General features: G+C 43.3%; 1 long non-coding RNA gene across 1 annotated transcript in view; it reads left to right on the top strand.

The window, feature by feature from the left end:
* The window catches only part of LOC132541293 (uncharacterized), an 88461-nt gene that overhangs the window by 40310 nt on the left and 29523 nt on the right, over positions 1-18628 (top strand). The window contains exon 2 of the long non-coding RNA XR_009552444.1: positions 2359-2447. This is a non-coding gene — a long non-coding RNA (uncharacterized LOC132541293). The remainder of the gene's footprint in view (positions 1-2358; positions 2448-18628) is intronic.

The raw sequence follows: 18628 nt of genomic DNA, 5'->3' as shown, positions 1-18628 counted from the left end.
GGAGGGGGAGATAAAGGAAGAGAAGATAAGATACTTGCAGACCAGCTTCACCACTTGTGAAGTAGACCCCCTGCAGATGGGGAGAGGGAGCTCGAACCCAGATCTTTCCATTTGGTAATATGTGTGCTTGACTGAGTACATCACTGCCCAACACATCACCATTTTTAAATTTTTTAAAAAATTGTTTATTTTCCCCTTAGTTGCTCTTTATTATTGTTGTTGTAGTTATTGTTGTTTGTCATTGACAGAGAGAAATGGAGAGAGGAGGGGAAGACAGAGAAGGGGAGAGAAAGACAGACACCTGCAGACCAGCTTCACCACTTGTGAATCGACTCCCCTGCAGGTGGGGGAGCCGGGGATCCTTACACCAGTCCTTGAGCTTTAGATCACCTGCGCTTAACCCGCTGCGCTACTGTCTGACTCTTGACTCAATTAATTTTTAACCAGAGCCTTGCTCTGCTCCAGTTTATGGTGGTTCTGGGGATTGAACTTGGGGTCATTGCTGCCTCAGGTAGGAAAGTCTTTCTGCATAACCATCTGCTACCTCCGCAGCCCTCACAAATAGCCTTCTGAAGAAAAGTATATCTTTTCATTTGGAAGGCTTCTACTACTGGTAGTAACTTTCCTAGAGCAAAGATTTCTGAAGGTAGACCTTTATATATAATGAAACTTTTCATACCAGCAGTATGTGTTTCTGCCTAGATATTATGCATACAAGTGTCTTTGTTTATACTCTGTTTAACTTAGAGACATTGTATTTCAATTTGAAAAACTAAAAAAATTTTTTTTGTTTTGTTGTGAATAGATCAAGATTTGTTTTGTAATTTGACCAACTAATAAATAATTGTGACTATATATTTAGGGCATGTTTGAGGAACTTCAAAGAGTGAGGCAAGCTGTCTAGCAATAATTCCCAGAGTCATTATTCTGTGTTACTCAGAATGAAACCAATAGTCTCATCCAGGCACTTGAATGGTACTAGTGGACAGTCAGTCACTGCTTTTATTTATTTATTTTTAAAATATTTATTTATTTATCCCTTTTTGTTGCCCTTGTTGTTTTATTGTTGCGGTTATTATTGTTGTTGTTACTCATGTCGTTGTTGTGGGATAGGACAGAGAGAAATGGAGAGAGGAGGGGAAGACAGAGAGGGGGAGAGAAAGATAGACACCTGCAGACCTGCTTCACTGCCTGTGAAGCGACTCCCCTGCAGGTGGGGAGCCAGGGCTTGAACCGGGATCCTGACTCAGGTCCTAGCGTTTTGCGCCACGTGCTGTGCTACCACCAGACTCCCTATTTTTAGTTTTTGGAATGTAAATGGCAGTTCTAGAAGGAACATGTGTTATTTACATATATAAAGAAAATATGAAAAGGTTGGCTTAGGTGAAAGAATACACAAGGTCAAGTTGCATAGCTGGATGATAAAATAATGAGTTCATATTGTGGCTTTTTCAAAACTAAACAAAAATATATGGCGTCTACTCAAGACAAAAGCCAATATTTGCTTCGAAGAAAGCAGAAAGGGATTGACAGAATTCAGAAGGGAAGTGTCAAATATGTATTACAGCCAAGTACAGAGCTCAATTTATAATACTACTCTTAAGCAGATTATGCTTTGATGACATCTTGCTACATTTTAGAGATCGTATACTTACGAGTATGAGAGCTGAAAGCTATTCATTCTATTTTGTGGAACATTTTCAGTAAAATAAAGTATCCTGAGAAAGGCTTTGTGTTTAACTAAAAAATAAGACAGGGAAGTTGAAGGTAGGCTGACAGACTACTGAACAAACAAAGCTTTCTTGTAGACATTAAAGTTATTTGTTTTCCTTCCTTGAATAGGGACAAAGCACTCAAGTTAGAGAGAGTGAAAATGAATACTTCTCTCTGTTGAGAAGTAAGCACACAATGTTTGCAACTGTGTGAATTTATACTTCTTTTTAAAAAAAATGTTGTATTTGTTGCCTTTTTTGTTTTATTGTTGTAGTTATTATTATTGTTATTGATGTTGCCATTGTTGGATAGGACAGAGAGAAATGGAGAGAGGAGGGGAAGACAGAGAGGGGGAGAGAAAGATAGACACCTGCAGACCTGCTTCACCGCCTGTGTAAGCGACTCCCCTGCAGGTGGGGAGCCGGGGCCTCGAACCGGGATCCTTACGCCGGTCCTTGCGCTTTGTGCCACCTGCACTTAACCCGCTGCGCTACCGCCTGGCTCCCTTTATACTCTCTTCTTCTTGATAAAGTTATAGGGCAGGTATTTCCCTTTGCCTCTGACAGCCTCTGTTGTAGTTGTACCCTGCCAGAGGATTAATTACTTGAGAGAACAGTTTTTGTTGTTGTTTGGTTTTAAATGCAGGAAGAGCCGCTCCATAAAGACAACGAAGATGGGTGGAATGGAAGTGTTGACACCCTTTGGTGGAGTCCTGTGAGTCACAGCCATGCAAGGTCAGCTCTGTGAGGTCACTGGTTGTGTTGAGAGCAACAGCGAGGGGAAATCAGCCCAGTGCCACTGGGGAGGCTCAAAATACCTCTTCCTCTTCATTGTGGCCTCACCCTCCAGCTCCCTTTTTTCCACCCCTCCTTCCTTCCTTCTGTCTTCTTCCTCTTCCTCTTCCTCTTCTTCTTCTTCTCCTTCTCCTTCTTCTTCTTCTTCTTCTTCTTCTTCTTCTTCTTCTTCTTCTTCTTCTTCTTCTTCTTCTTCTTCTTCTCTTCTCCTTCTCCTCCTCCTCCTCCTCCTCCTCCTCCTCCTCCTCCTTCTTCTTCTTCTTCTTCTTCTTCTTCTTCTTCATCTTCTCCTCCTCCTCCTTCTCCTCCTCCTCCTCCTCCTTCTTCTTTTTTAAAATTTATTTATAAAAGGGAAGCATTGACAAAACCATAGGATAAGAGGGGTACAACTCCACACAGTTCCCACCACCAGGACTCCGTATCCCATCCCCTCCCCTGACAGCTTTCCTATTCTTTATCCCTCTGGGAGCATGGACCCAGGGTCATTGTGGGATGCAGAAGGTGGAAGGTCTGGCTTCTGTAATTGCTTCCCCGCTGAACATGGGCGTTGGCGGGTGGATCCATACACCCAGTCTGCCTCTCTCTTTCCCTAGTGCAGCAGGGTTCTGGGGAATCGGAGCTCCAGGACACACTGGTGGGGTTGTCTGTCCAGGGAAGTCTGGTTGGCATCCTGCTAGCATCTGGAACCTGGTTGCTAAAAAGAGAATTAACATACAAAGCCAAACAAACTGTTGACCGATCATGAACCTAAAGGCTGGAATAGTGCAGATGAAGGGTTGGGGGAGGGTCCTCCATTTTGGAGATAGCTAGTAGGCATATTTTAGTTATATTCCAAAGGGCCTGAGGCTATACTAGTTTTTTTTTTCTTCTCTGAGCCTGAAATCTGATATGCAGGTGAATCCAGGTTATTGTCTGGAGACATGATGTCAGCCCTCCCTTCTACGTACCCCCTATTTTGGGGCTGCTTTGTGTTGTGTGAGGAAATAAATGTCCAGACACTTTGCTAAGTTATATCAATTCTTTCTGTAAATAGAGCAGGGACCCTTGTCTTCCAAGATTATGGGAATGTCTGTGCTAAATTGACATGTGATGCTGCCAAACACCTCGGTGGCTTAATGCTCAGTCCACAGCAGCGATTCAAGCACAAGCCAAAGGATTCAGAGCTGGTAGGGAATAAGTCTGAGATCCTGGGAGAACCACGGAACTGATGAGTGGCAGAGAACTGGGTCAGAAACTCAAGTGTTTTGAACAGGATCCTTGTAGATGCAAGAGCTTGTCTTTATCCCAGTAGCTCTGCAATGCTGCCTCTAGGCTGGTGCTCATTCCTGTGTGTAGTTCCGAAGTGATGTTGGTAAGAAACGTGATTTTATTTATTTATTTATTTATTTATTTATTTATTTATTATTTAAGAAAGGAGACATTAACAAAACCATAGAATAAGAGGGGTACAGTCCCACAATTCCCATAACCCGATCTCCATATCCCATCCCCTCCCCTGATAGCTTTCCCATTCTCTATCTCTCTGGGAGCATGACCCAGGGTCATTGTGGGATGCAGAGGGTAGAAGGTCTGGCTTCTGTAATTGTTTCCCCACTGAACATGGGCATTGATTGGTCGATCCATACTCCCACTCTGCCTCTCTCTTTCCTTAGTAGGGTGGGGCTCTGGGGAAGCAGAGTTCCAGGACGCATTGGTGGGGTCGTCTGTCCAGGGAAGTCTGGTCATCATCATGCTGGCATCCGGAACCTGAAAAGAGAGTTAACAGACAAAGCCAAACAAACTGTTGAACAATCATGGACCTAAAGACTGGAATAGTGTAGATGAGGTGTTGGGGGTATTCCCTGCATGCTCTTGTGTACTTCTGCTTTCAGGTATATATTTTCCCCCTAGTTTATGGGCACGGGTGAACCTATGCTCTATCTCAGGGGACCTGGGCTATATCTAGGTTTGGGGACTTTATTGGGGAGTGGACCACCTGGAATGGAATTAGAGAATACTATGAAAGGAAAGGTCTCACCCGAGTGATGAAGCTGAAGGGTTGTCATTCCACACCTGAAGTGTCTGGACACAGTCTGAGGTGAAACACGCTGGGGTGGCACTCGTTGCGTTGATTAGGTTGCGATCTGCGGTTGTAGTATTATTTGATTTGAATTGAGAGCAGCATGCAGGAAAGTAGGCCCCACCCTAAGGTTCCAGTACTGGGGGAAATATAGACTCTATAGTGGAAATGTGAGGTTCCTGTTGTCTTAGGGTCCAAGAAGACAATGGATAGTTATTATCATCACATTATTTGGTGATTGGGTTAACTTTGGAAAGTCCCTTTGTTAGGGTTTGGGGTATAATACCCAGCATCTTGTATATAGCTGTGCTACCGGTTGCTTCTATTCTCCCTGGTCTAGGCTTTTGAGAGAGTCCACATATCAAAGACTCAGCCTATGTATTAAAAAGACTCAGTCTGTGTTTGAAGAAGTTCTAGACATATGATCAATTTTTCCCCCTCATATTAATTAAATAGTGGTTTATATGTTTACACTTTAATAGGAATGTACATAAACACCATTCCCACCACCAAAAGACTGTGTTCCATCCTCCCTCCCCCCCATCACACCAGGAAGCCCAATGGCCACCCTCCCCTTCACCACAGGGTTTTTACATTGGCGCCCTGGAAACGTAATTTTAGATGGGGTGATGCAGGCCTTCATATTTCAAGAAATGAATTGTTGTGAATTTGTCATGTGAAAACGAGTGTCAGGCAACTCTCTTCACACTGTTTCTGTTAAACAACCAGAAACTCCACAGCTTTTCCTTATTGGGATGCGTCCTTAAGTGAACTCATGGAGATTAAACACTTCATCTTCCCTAACTCAGAGAGTTTCACTTATACACTGGTGCAACAAACTCGAAACCTTGCAGTCAGTCTCTCTCAACGTTTTTAAAAATATTTATTTCTTCAGTTATTTATTTATTACTGAATAGAGACAGAGAGAAATTGGGGGGGGGGAGGAATAAAGCAGTAGAAAGATAGAGAGATACATGCAGCCTTGCTTTACCACTTCTGAAGCTTTCCCTCTATCAGTGGGGACGAGGGATTTGAACCTGGGTCCTCGTGCACTGTAATGTGTGCACCATCAGCTGGCCCCTAGAAATCTTGCATTCTCCAGTTTACATCTAGAGACTCTTTCCTTTCTGCTGGGTATTCATCTTCATACTCTTAGCACCGCACACCTGAGTGTCCACTGCCTGGAGCTTACTGTTCATCTCTTGAAGGTGACCAGTCCAACTTGTAGATGTTCTTGCAGCTTGGCTGTTTGGTGTGATAAGGCTTATAAAGTCACAGTAAATTTGCAGAAGGTACAAAGTGTTCAGGAAATAGAAACAGACCGACAGAGGCTTCATTATTAACATCACTCTGGTTCCCCTTTGCCATGGACACTGGGGCTCGGTGCCTGCACTACAAATCCACTACTCCTGGAGGCTGTTTTTTTCCTTTTTGTAGCTCTTGTTGTTTATTGTTGTTGTTATTCTTATTGTTGTTGCTGCTGTCATTGTTGTTGGATAGGACAGAGATAAATTCAAGAGTCAAACTCTGGAAAAGTTGGAGAAGAATGAGCTGTAGAAAACCTTGGGGTGAATCATCATAAATTCAATAAAGTAGCAGGCTAAAAAATCAATACCCATAAATCTGTGGCATTTCTTTATGCAAAAGATAGGTCAGAAGAAACGAAACTGAAGGGAACTATGGTGGATGGCAGTGGGGAGAGTGAGGATTCAGAACTCTGGTGGTGGGAATGATGTGGATTCAAACCCCTGTCAAGATGTAATTCTGTATTTAAAAATATAAATAAAATTAAAAAAATGTAAAAAAAAAAGAGAACCTTGGGGTCGTGGTGCATAATGAGAGTGTCCCCACACGTCAGTGAACACACTGCAAACCATCAACAGACACACCCCCACCCTGCCAAGAAAAATAATAGTTATTAAAAAAAAAGAAAAAGACTAAACTTGAGTCCTGAGTAAACTACTCATCATTTCTGCCTTGAAGACGTTGAGTCAGTCCACAGAGGTCCAGGAGCAAGAGGACGATGTGTAGGTTTCAGGCTGCTGGACCAGTGTGATGGCTGGTTGATAGCAGACCAGGGAAGGAAACAGAGTAGCAATGTTGGTGCCTGTGAGGAGTGGCGACCACACAAGCCCATTCAACTTGGGTACCTTTGAGAATTCCAAGAGGACAAGTTGTCAGCTGTATACGGTCTGAAGCTTGAGGAGACAGGGTCTTGGGTTGGAGGCTTGAATTTGTGAGTTATTTTTGTAGAGGGGGTAACAAAGAAATTGAGTAGAGATGAATGTGCCTAGGAAGCAAAGATTTTATATTGAATTTAAATAAATGTGTTGCTTTCCTCGGGGAACAAGTCTTTTAAGTTTTACCTAAGTGCAGAATAACTCACTTTGATTCCTGATCAAGGGTATTTTAAGATGGACAGCCAGATGGGCTTATGGCCTAGAGTCAGACAGGTGGACCTTGCCGGGCTTGTTGAAGAGTTAGCCAGAAAGACATGAAAGCTAGTGTTTTAAATCTTTAGGAAAGACTAATGTTTAGCTGTCTGCCTGTGGGGCAGGTAGTGTGTGCAAAGGACAGGTGACATACAGAGCTCTGCAGAGAAAATTAAAGACTGTGTTGGGAAAATGATTAAAATGATCCAAGATGTTCTTTCAAGCTAAAGTAGAAAATTAGTTTGAAGGGATGTGTGTGTGTGTGTGTGTGTGTGTGTGTGTGTAGACTAAATTTAAAACATTTTCACTGGTTTTTTAGTCAGCTAAAACTGTTTATTTTGATCTATTTTATGAATTCACACTTCTTTTTTTTAAATTTTATTAGTGATTTAATAATGATTTACAAGATTGCATGATAACAGGGGTACAATCCCATACAGTTCCCACCACCAGAGTTCCATATCTAATCCCCTCCATTGGAAGCTTCCCTACTCTTTTAATATATATTTTTAAAAACAATCACATTTACTGATCTACTGTTCTGAGAGTTCTGGTTTAAAGATTTATTTATTTACTTATTTATGAGAAAGGTAGAAGGAGAGAGAGATAAAAGCAGACATCACTCTGGTACATGTGCTACTGGGGATTGACCTCAGAATCTCATGCTTGAGAGTCCAATGCTTATCTGTCGTGCCATCTCCCAGATCACAATCTCCCTAGTCTTTATCACTCTGAAAGTATAGACCAGAATTCTTTATGGGGAGCAGAAGGTGGGAGGTCTGGCTTCTGTCATTGCTTCTCCACTGGGCATGGGTGCTGGCAGGTGGATCCACACCCCCCAGCCTGTGTCTGTCTTTCCCTAGTGGGGCAGGGCTCTGGGGAGGTGAAGTTCCAGGACACATTGGTGAGGTTGTCTGCCCAGGGAAGTCAGAATGGCGTCATGGTAGCACCTGCAACTTGGTGGCTGAAAGGCGGTGAGATATAAAGCAGGACAAATGGTTTAATAAACAGGAACCCAAAGGTAGGAATAGAGCAGAGGAAATTAGGGGTCTTTGTTCACATTGCTCTTAACAGTGACCATTAATAAGCCCCCAAAGCAAGGCTGTGACTGTCTCTAAGCCTGGTTTACTATATTGCAGGGTCCACTCTTACTTTTTTGTTTTTTTTGCCTCCAGGGTTATTGCTGGGGCTCAGTGCCTGCACCATGAATCCACTGCTCCTGGAGGCTATTTTTTTCCCCTTTTGTTGCCTTTTTTTTTTTTTAATTGTTGTAAAAATGGACCCTGGTTCAAAGCCCCTGGTCCCCACCTGTGGTGTGTGTGTGTGTGTGTGTGTGTGTGTGTGTGTGTGTGTATGACGCTTCATAAATGGTGGAGTAGGGCTGTAGGTATCTATCTGTCTCTCTGTCTCTTTCCTTCTCTTAGTTTCCCTTCTCAATTTCTTTCTGTCCCTAACCATCCAATAATAAAAATAATAAAATTAAAAAAGGATAGAGAGTTTGAATAGGTAAACAAAGGTGTGAAAGGGGCAGCCTGAGTGGAAGAAATTCTGGAGCTGCCCTCGTGAGGCGTCTCTCAGTGATCTTGCTGTTAAAGCTGGTTCTTAATGCCTAAAAACATTTTTAGTCCTTAGAAACTTTCCTTTGATATAAAAGTAGTATCATACTTTTATATATTTGAAGAAATACAAATTGAGTTTTAAGAAAGAAAATGTCAGTTATAGGGACCAGGTGGTGGCGCATTTGGTCAAATGCACATGTACTAGTGCTCAGGGACCGGGGTTCGAGACCCTGGCCCCCACCTGCAGTGTTTCATTGCCATCTATATTTGTATCACGTGTACCATTAATAGCATCCAAAATAACTTGTGCTTAGCCATCACTTATATTTGCATTTGACTAACTTAGTTTTTACCTATTTGTTTGTGCAGTGTTAGGAGTAAACCCAGGACCTCATACATGTGCGAATACTGAGTGGCCTCTTCAACTCATTTTTTAAAATATTTCTTGATGTTTGGATAGAGAAGAGAAAAATTGAGAGGGGAGGGGAAGATAGATAGCGAGAGGGAAAGAGACAGAGAGACAACTGCAGCCTTGCTTCACCACTCGTGAAGCTTTTTTTACCCTGCAGATGGGGACCAGGGGCTTGAACCCGGGGCCTTGTGTACTGTTTTGTGTGCGTTTAACCAGGGGCACCACCACTGGCCCCTTCAACTTATTTTTTTATTCTGTATTCTTGAAGGGGAGGGAGGGAGAGACTGAAGCACTCCTTGGTCTGCTCATATGGTGCCGGGGACTGGACCCAGAATCTTCTGCATGGAAAGGCTGGTAATGGGTGTGCTTTCCCTGTTGAGTAACCTCCTAATTTCTATTTTTATAGCACCTAAATATAAATAGGCTGGAGGCGGCAGGCGGTGGCACACTGGGTAAAGACCCATGCAAAGATCCAGGTTCTAGCTCCCCCCTCCCTGGCTCCCTACCTACAGGAGGGTCGCTCCACAAGTGGTGAAGCAGGTGTTTATCTTTCTCTTTCTTCTGCCTCTCTCTCTTCCCTTCCTCTTAATTTTTCTCTGTCCTACCCTCCCCCCCCAATTAATAGGCTGGGATGGGTGGTTGCACACCTGGTTGAGTGCACATATTACAATTCTCAGGGACCTGGGTATAAGCCCTACCTCGTCACATCCACCAGGGGAAAGCTTTGCGAGTGGTGAAGGAAGGCTGTGGGTGTCTATCTTCTTCTCTATCTTCCTGGCTCTCTCAATTTCTGGCTGTCTCAATCCAATGAGTAAAGACAAAAAAATTTGAGTTAATAGGCTTAATATTTACAAGCAGTTTTATGTGTATCAAAACAAGACCCTCATGTACTGTTCTATCTAATCACCATCTCTTCTCTCTTTTTTCTCCTTATGAACAATATATATTAATGTGATACACTTGCTACAATTGAAGAATCAGTAAATTAATACATTATTATTATCTAGAGGCTATATACTAGGTTCATTCTTTGTATTATATATATATATATATATTTTAAAAAGTAATATTTTCCCTTTTTCCCCTTGTTTTTATTGTTTATAATTATTTTATTATTACTTATAATTATTGTTGTCGTTCGTTGTTAGATAGGACAGAGAGAAATGGAGAGAGGAGGGGAAGACAGAGAGGGGGAGAGAAAGATAGACATGTACCGCCTGTGAAGGGACTGACTCCCTTACAGGTGGGAAGCAGGGACTTGAACCGGGATCCTTACGCCAGTCCTTGTGCTTTGCACCACGTGTGCTTAACCCGCCGGATACCGGCCGACTCCCGCAATTCTTTTTTAATGAAACTGGGAGGATAGAAATCTTTTTCTTTTCTCTCTTGTTTTTGTATCAGTATGCTGAAGTCTGTCTCTCTTGTTCATTTCTGGCTTTTTGTTCTTTTTCTTGTATTTTTCTAGACAATCATTTATTATTATTTTTTTTTAAAGATTTTATTTACTAGTGAGGAAGATAAGGAGGAGAGAGAAAGAACCAGACATCACTCTGGCACATGTGCTGCTGGGGATCGAACTCAGGACCTCATGCTTGAGAGTCCAAAGCTTTATCACTGTGCCACCTCCTGGACCATGACAGTCATTTATTATTATTATTATTATTATTATTACCTCCAGGGTTATTGCTGGGGCTCAGTGCCTGCATTATGGATCCGCTGCTCCTGGAGGTGATTTTTTCCATTGTTGTTGTTACTGTTGGATAGAGCAGAGAGAAATTGAGAGAACATGTGAAGACAGAGAAGGGGAGAGGAAGACAGACACCTGCAAACCTGCTTCACCACTTATGAAATGATCCTCCTACAGGTGGGGAGCTGGGGGCTCAAACTGGGATCCTTGCTGTGGTCCCCAAACTTCAAAATATGTGTGCTACCACTAGGACCCCATTTACATTTTTTAAATTATTTTATTTATATAATGGAAATATTGACAAGACCACAGGATAAGAGAGGTAAATTTCCACACAACTCCCACCCCCAGAACTGTGTATCCAACCCCCTCCTCTGATAGCTTTTCTATTCTTTGTCCCTCTGAGAGCATGGACCCAGGGTCATTGTGGGTTGCAGAAGGTGGAAGGTCTGGCTTCTGTAATTGCTTCCCCGCTGAACATGGGCGTTGGCAGGTGGATCCATACTCCCAGCCTATCTCTCTCTTTCCCTAGTGGGGCAGGCATCTGGGGAAGCGGGGCTCCAGGACACATTGGTGGGGTCGTTTGCCCAGGGAAATCCGGTTGGCATCATGGTAGCATCTGGAATCTGGTGGCTGAAAAAAGAGTTAACATATAAAGCCAAACAAATTGTTGACTAATCATAAACCTAAAGGCTGGAATAGTGCAGATGAAGATTTGGAGTCTCCATTTTGGAAAAAGCTGCTAGGGGCCATGACTTTACTGGTTTTTGCCTGAGCCTGACAGCTAATATGCTGGTGGACCCAGGTTATTTTCTGGGGAGATGGTGTCATAGTTGGAAAAAGGACTAGAAAGCTGGATCAGGGGAGAGAGTAGCTCCCAGATATGGGGAAAGTGTATAAATATTGTTGACTATAAATCCCATGGATTTGATCTGGGACCCATATTCACACAGGAGACTATGTAACCTCTGCATCCCCGTAGGTCTGAGCTCAAATTCTATGGTCATGCACCAATTTCAGGACCCATCTTCCTCAGGTGGTAGATAGAGTATATTGTTTAACCTCCCTTGGGAGAACGGAACATTCCCTACTATTGTTGATCCACATTGAAGGCAAGGTCCTGTAGGGACCCACAAAGGGCTCCATTGTGTTGTTCCTGATAGAGATGACCAGTGACAGTGCCAAGAAGGATCTGTTAGAGGTCTAGGCCCATCATGTCTGCGTGGGAACCCCAGGACTCCCTGACTAGGGCCCCAGCTGATGGGGTGGCCTGATAGTGACTAAAGAGTCATCATTAAAGTGTGCCGGTCTCTTGCCCTTATTCAGCTTTTGTAGTCCTTGCTTTGTCTGACAAGGTTAGCTTTGGAGTGATTGAGGGACATGTGATAGGACGTAGGTGAGGTGGGTATCTAGGTCTAACTAGAAACTATTTAATTAGGAACTTTAAGGTATCTTTTTAGGTCTTTCTCCTTGCTTGCTTCATTTATTGACTCACTGCAAACTATTATGCACTTTGCTTTAAGGTATGTATTTTGCCCTAACCTATAGATACATGTACATATGCCCTATCTCATGGGCCCTGGTTTATATCTAGGTTTTGTTAAGAAGTGCACCACCGGAAATGGAATTAAGGAGTCCTATGAGCTAGGCAACCCACTTAAAGTCTTTTTTTTTTTTTTTTTTTAATTTTGTTTGTCTTTGTTTATTGGATAGAGACAGCCAGAAATTGAGAGGGAAGGGGTTGATAGAGATGGAGAGAGACAGAGAGTCACCTGCAGCCCTGCTTCACCACTTGTGAAGCTTTCCCCCTGCAGGTGGGGACGGGGGGGGGGGGGGGGGGGGGGGGGGGGCTCGAAACTGAGTCCTTTCACATTGTAACATGTGCGCTCAATCAAGTGCACCACCACCTGGCTCCCCCCATTTAAATTCTTAAGAGTTCTTACTATGGTCCAAGCATTAAACTAAGTTCTAGGAACTCTTTTATGATAATATCAATAATAGGAATTGAGGGGTGTGGGTAGGTAGCATAATGGTTATGCAAAGAGACTCTCATGCCTGTGAGCATGAAGGAACACATCATGTCTGGGGCTCTCCTTTAGTGGCTATTTATAGGAAGATGGGGGCGTGTGTGTGTGTGTGTGTGTGTGTGTGTGTGAGAGAGAGAGAGAGAGAGAGAGAGAGAGAAAGAGAGAGAGAGAGAGGAGGTATGTAGAATCAGACTGTGAAAAGCCCCACGACAGGCTTTTAGCTGTGGGCAGAAATCAACACACACACATTTAAGTGACTCTCAGAACTCTGCACCCAGTGGAGGATATTTTGAAGTGGCAGGCGAGCTGGCTCCCCTTCCTCAGCACACGCTTCTCTGGCTGGCATCCCAGGCAGCGCGCGAGCGCACCATGGGCAACACCAGCAGGAGCTCCGCGGCTGATGGGAAGGTCCCGTGGTGTCTGTCCTCTGTCTGTCTCTCCTTCTCTAAAGAAAGAATGAAAACACAGCGGACTCGGGACGCTCCTCGGCAGTCCTGCGCATGTGCCAAGTCGTCAGTCTCCTTCCTGCAGCCCCACTGAAAAGTAATTCGACGTAAGCAGGCGCGGGGGAGGGTCTCCATCCTCGGTAGGGCCTTGAGATTTTGTTCTGGGTACAGTGAAAAGCTACGAGAGGCCGTGAGCAAGGAAGGAGGCTCTCTACTTAGAGTTCATTTGTCTTTTTAATTACTCTGATTACCTTTGTGAGGACAACCTAGAGGGAGTAGGAGGAGGAGACACCTGTACGGACCTGTATCAAACTATATGAAGCAAATCCCAAAACTGGAATGATCAGGTTGGGGAGACAGCACAATGGTTATGCAACAGGCGGTCCTGGCTGAGACTTGGAGGTCCCAGGTTCAGTCCGCACCACCGGAAGCCAGAGCTGGGAAGTGCTCTAGTAAATTGATAATAATAATACTGAACTATCTTCATTTTCTACCTTAACCTCCTACACCATATGTTTGACATATTTAATTTGTATTTCAGGAGAAGAGAGAAAGGGAGAGAGAGAAGCGCCCGCAGCACTGAAGCTGTCCTCCTGCAGGTGGGGACCCGGGGCTGGAACCAGTACCCCTGTGCATTGTACTGTGTGCACTGTACCAGGTCAGCCACTACCCAGGCCTAAAGTGCTGTTCCTAAATATAAAGATTAGTGGCTGAATGTGGCTTTTCATTTAAGAATTCATGAAGATAAAAGTGATTGATTAGAATATAGGGTCATGATGGGGGAATAACATGGTTGAGTGTGGACAATTCGGGTCTTCAGATGCGGAGTGGGGGCTTGAACCTGGATCCTCATGTGTGGATGGTGATGTGTTGGCTTAACTGGGTGCATCAACACCTGCCCTCTCCATGCTGCCTTTTTATAAACAGGATCTTTTTTTTTTTTTTTTTTAGAAAAAAAAAGATTTTATTTATTTATTAATGAGAAAGATAGGAGGAGAGAGAGAGAAAGAACCAGAGAGAGAAAAAGAACCAGACAATCACTCTGGTATGTGTGCTGCTGGGGATTGAACTCAGGGCCTCATACTTGAGAGTCCAGGGCTTCACTGCACCATCTCCCGGACCACTGAACAAGGCCCTAACTATAATTTCTGACATACTTTTAAACACTTGAGAGAAATTCCCACCCTGTTAAAACAGTTATGTTTGTTTTTGCTAATGTATAAAATCAAGTTTTTTAAAAAATATATTTATTTATTCCCTTTTGTTGCCCTTGTTGTTTAATTGTTGTAGTTACTGACATTGTTGTTATTAGATAAAACAGAGAGAAATGGAGAGAGGAGGGGAAGACAGAGGGGGAGAGAAAGACAGACACCTGCAGACCTGCTTCACCGCCTGTGAAGCGACTCCCCTGCAGGTGGGGAGCCTGGGGCTCGAACCGGGATCCTTATGCCGGTCCTTCCACTTTGCTGAACCTGGGTTATTTGCTCTTAGTTATTAAACTTCTTTTTTTAAAAAAGAATTTATCTTTTATATTAGATATAGACAGAGAAATTGAGAGGGAAGGGGGAGATAGAGAAGGAGAGAGACAGAGAGACACCTGCAGCCCTGCTTCACCACTCACGAAGCTTTTCTCCTTCAGGTGAGGACCGGGGGCTTGAACCCAGACCCTTGTGCATTATAACATGTGCCCTTCACCGGCTGCACCACCACCCAGCCCCCAATTAATTTAATTTAGTTTAGTGTAATTAAATTTATTTATTTATTATTGGATAAAGAGAGAGAAATTGAGAGGGGAGGGTGCTCAATATTTTATAAAATAAAAATATTGACAAGACTGGGGCTAGATGGTGTTGCTCATGTTTGAGTGCACAAGTTACAGTGCTAAAGGATCTGGGTTCGAGCCCCCAGGCCCCACCTGCAGGGGGAAAGCTTCTTGAGTGGTGAAGCAGGGCTGCAGGTGTCTCTCTGTCTAGCCAATAAATAAATAAATAAATATATTAATAATATTCTTTAAAAAATAGCTACAAGGGGAGTCGGGCTGTAGCACAGTGGGTTAAGCGCAGGTGGCGCAAAGCACAAGGTCCGGCATAAGGATACCGGTTCGAACCCCGGCTCCCCACCTGCAGGGGAGTCGCTTCACAGGCGGTGAAGCAGGTCTGCAGGTGTCTGTCTTTCTCTCCCCCTCTCTGTCTTCCCCTCCTCTCTCCATTCCTCTCTGTCCTATCCAACAACGATGACAACAACAATAATAACTACAACAAGAAAACAACAAGGGCAACAAAAGGGAATCAATAAAATAAAATAAATATTTTTAAAAAATAGCTACAAGAAGGGCAGGGGTAGATAGCGTAATGGATATGCAGTCAGACTTTTCATGCCTGAAGCTTCGAAGTCCCAGGTTCAATCCCCTGTAGCACCGTAAACTAGAGCTGATCAGTGCTCAGGTTAAAAAAAAAAAAAAGAGAAAAGAAAAAAAATATCTACAAGACCATAGGATAAGAGGGTTACAATTCCCACTCCCAGATCTCCGTATCCCATCCCCTCCCCTGATAGCTTCCCTATTCTTTATCCCTCTGGGAGCATGGACCCAGGGTCATTGTGGGATGCAGAAGGTGGAAGGTCTGGCTTCTGTAATTGTTTCTCTGCTGGACATGGGCGTTGGCAGGTGGACCCATACTCCCAGCCTGTTTCTTTCCCTAGTGGCACGGAGCTCCGGGGAAGTGAGTTTCCAGGACATATTAGTGAGGTCATCTGCCCAGGGAGGTCAGGCTGGTGTCTTGGTAGCATCTGCAACTTGGTGTCTCAAAAAGCATTAAGATATAAAGCAGAACAAATTGTTTTATAGTCAGGAACCTATAGGCAAGAATAGAGCAGATGAGATTTGGGGTCTCCAATTTGGAAAAAGCTAATATACCTAAAATATTATTATTAATATACCTATTAGGTATATTCCAAGGGGCCTGTGACTTTACTAATTTTTGCCTGAGCCCGACAGACGGCTACCATGTTGGTGAAGAGGGGCTCGGGTTGGTAGCAGGAATGGTGTGTAGACTCCTGTCACAGGGCAGTCAGAGATACGGACTCAGATGTCAGCACCTGTACTGTAAACTATCATTTCCCCAATAAAGTGGGGAAAAAAATTCAATTTGGACTAGCTTGTAAAGTTCCAGGATCTTCTGCCAAGACCAGAATAGAAATAATGTACAGAGAGAAAAGAGTGCTAGGCTTTGGAATTACATGACATAAACATTGCAACCCGGTAGCTTCTTCTTCTCAAGGTCTATTCGTGGTGGAGTTTCACACTTGACAACTGTGTAGTTAGGGCATCAGAGGTGGCCGGCACAATATCTACAAACAGTTGATTAGACTATTGTTACTGACAATCACATCCACCAAAACAGAGCAAATAGGGAACATACGGTTTTGAAAAATAAACCAAAGTTTAAATACAAAACTGGGAATTCAGCTTCAGTTTCTTTGGCAGATATTCATGGAGTCTACCATGTGCCAATATATATACTGGCTGCTAGAGTTTTGGAGTCAGTTCTTTTTTTTTTTTTAATTTTTAAAAAATATTTATTCCTTTTTGTTGCCCTTGTTTTATTGTTGTAGTTATTATTGTAGTCGTTGTTGATGTTGTTGGATAGGATAGAGAGAAATGGAGAGGGAGAGAGGAGGGGAAGACAGAGAGGGGGAGAGAAAGACAGACACCTGCAGACCTGCTTCACCGCCTGTGAAGCGACTCCCCTGCAGGTGGGGAGCCAGGGGCTCGAACCGGGATCCTTACGCTGGTCCTTGTGCTTAGCGCCACGTGCGCTTAACCCGCTGCGCTACCGCCTGACTCCCTGAAATTAGTTCTAACCTAATTCCCTCCTGTCAGAAGGTAAACACACATGGTGATTAAGAGGCAGAGGTTGGGCTGCCTCTAGTTTACCTCTTGCTCCATATTTTGGACATAGATGCTAAACAAGTTTCAATTTCCTCTTCTGGAAAATGGAAGTAATAATATGTGGTTCCTAATGTTATAGTGAGGCTCAAGAAAAGACAGTCATGTAATAAACACCCAGAAAATGGTTACTTATTATTATCATTATTGGTCATACCGTCCTACACCTCATCACCTGGCATGGTCACTAACTTTGGAGTACACACTCAACAATTGCTGTCCTCAACAAACCAACGGACAAAATGCAAATTACACATGGTTTAAATACCACTCCATCTGCGAATGGAATTGCACATAGAATAGGTTTCCTGAAAAATGCAATTTTTAAAAATATTTTTTCCTTTGTTGGGGGAGATTAATGGCTTACAGTTGACAGTAAACTACAGCTGCCCGTCCATATGTGGCGTTCTCTGTTTTCTGCAGAACACTCTAACCCTCCACCTAGGTCCTCCTCTGCCATCCTGTTCCAGGACCTGAACACTCCCCTTCTCCCCCAGTCCTTGACTTTGGTGCAGTACGCCAATGAAGTCCAAGATCTGCTTTGTGTTTTCCCTTCTGTTCTTGAAAAATGAAGCTTTTAAGGCCAAGAGATCATTCACCTGGGAGAGTCCACAGCTTGCCAGGAGCGAGGAGCTAGGTTCTGGTCCTGGCTACCACATGGGAGCATCTTACTCAACAGCCTTAGGGTGGTGGAGCAGTGCTGTAGTGTCTGTCCTCTCTCTGTGTGTCTTTTTTCTTCCTCAACACTCTCTTCTGTTCTGTCTTTATCTGAAAATTCAGAATTAAAGAGCAGGCATGAAGTCCTGGCCCCTCAAAATAAAATAAAAAAAAGTACAGTTTAAAATGTGCACTCTTTTATTTATAAGGTTTAGTTCATTCTATGCTAAGTCTTTCTCCCTGTGTGTATGTGTGACTGACATGAGTTTTTTCTTAGATATTTTTTTAAAGATTTAATTTATTTATTAATGAGAATAATAGGAGGAGAGAAAGGACCAGAGACTGGAGTTGGTGTACTGCACCAAAGTCAAGGACTCTGGGGTTGGGGGTGGGGGGAGTTCAGATCCTGGAACAGGATGGAAGGAGGACCTAGGTGGAGGTTAGAGTGTTATGTGGAAAACTGAGAAATGTTACACATGGACCAACTATTGTATTTTACTGTTGACTGTGAACTATTAATCCCCCCAATAAAGGAAAAAAAAAAAAAAGAATGAATCAGACATTATTCTGGTACATGTGCTGCCGGGGGTTGGACTCAGGTCTTCATGCTTGAGAATCCAGTGCACCACCTTCCAGACCACAGTACTAAATATCTTTGAAAATATTTCTTTCTTTCTTTCTTTCTTTCTTTCTTTCTTTCTTTCTTTCTTTCTTTCTTTCTTTCTTTTTTAAAAATCTTTCTTCCTTCTAGCATTCAGTGAACTCAGTCTCATTTTCCAAGAAGTTTTCTGTGTATTCATACATTCACCGTCAGTTTTGTTTAGTCTTCAGGGTGGGAATTAGTGTAGAACCCTTCTCTTTTTTTTTTCTTTTTTTGACCCATTCTTAATTATACA

This window comes from Erinaceus europaeus, chromosome 11 (genome assembly GCF_950295315.1).
Source record: "Erinaceus europaeus chromosome 11, mEriEur2.1, whole genome shotgun sequence".
Lineage (NCBI taxonomy): Eukaryota > Metazoa > Chordata > Mammalia > Eulipotyphla > Erinaceidae > Erinaceus > Erinaceus europaeus.
This window is presented reverse-complemented; position numbering and strand designations above follow the sequence as displayed.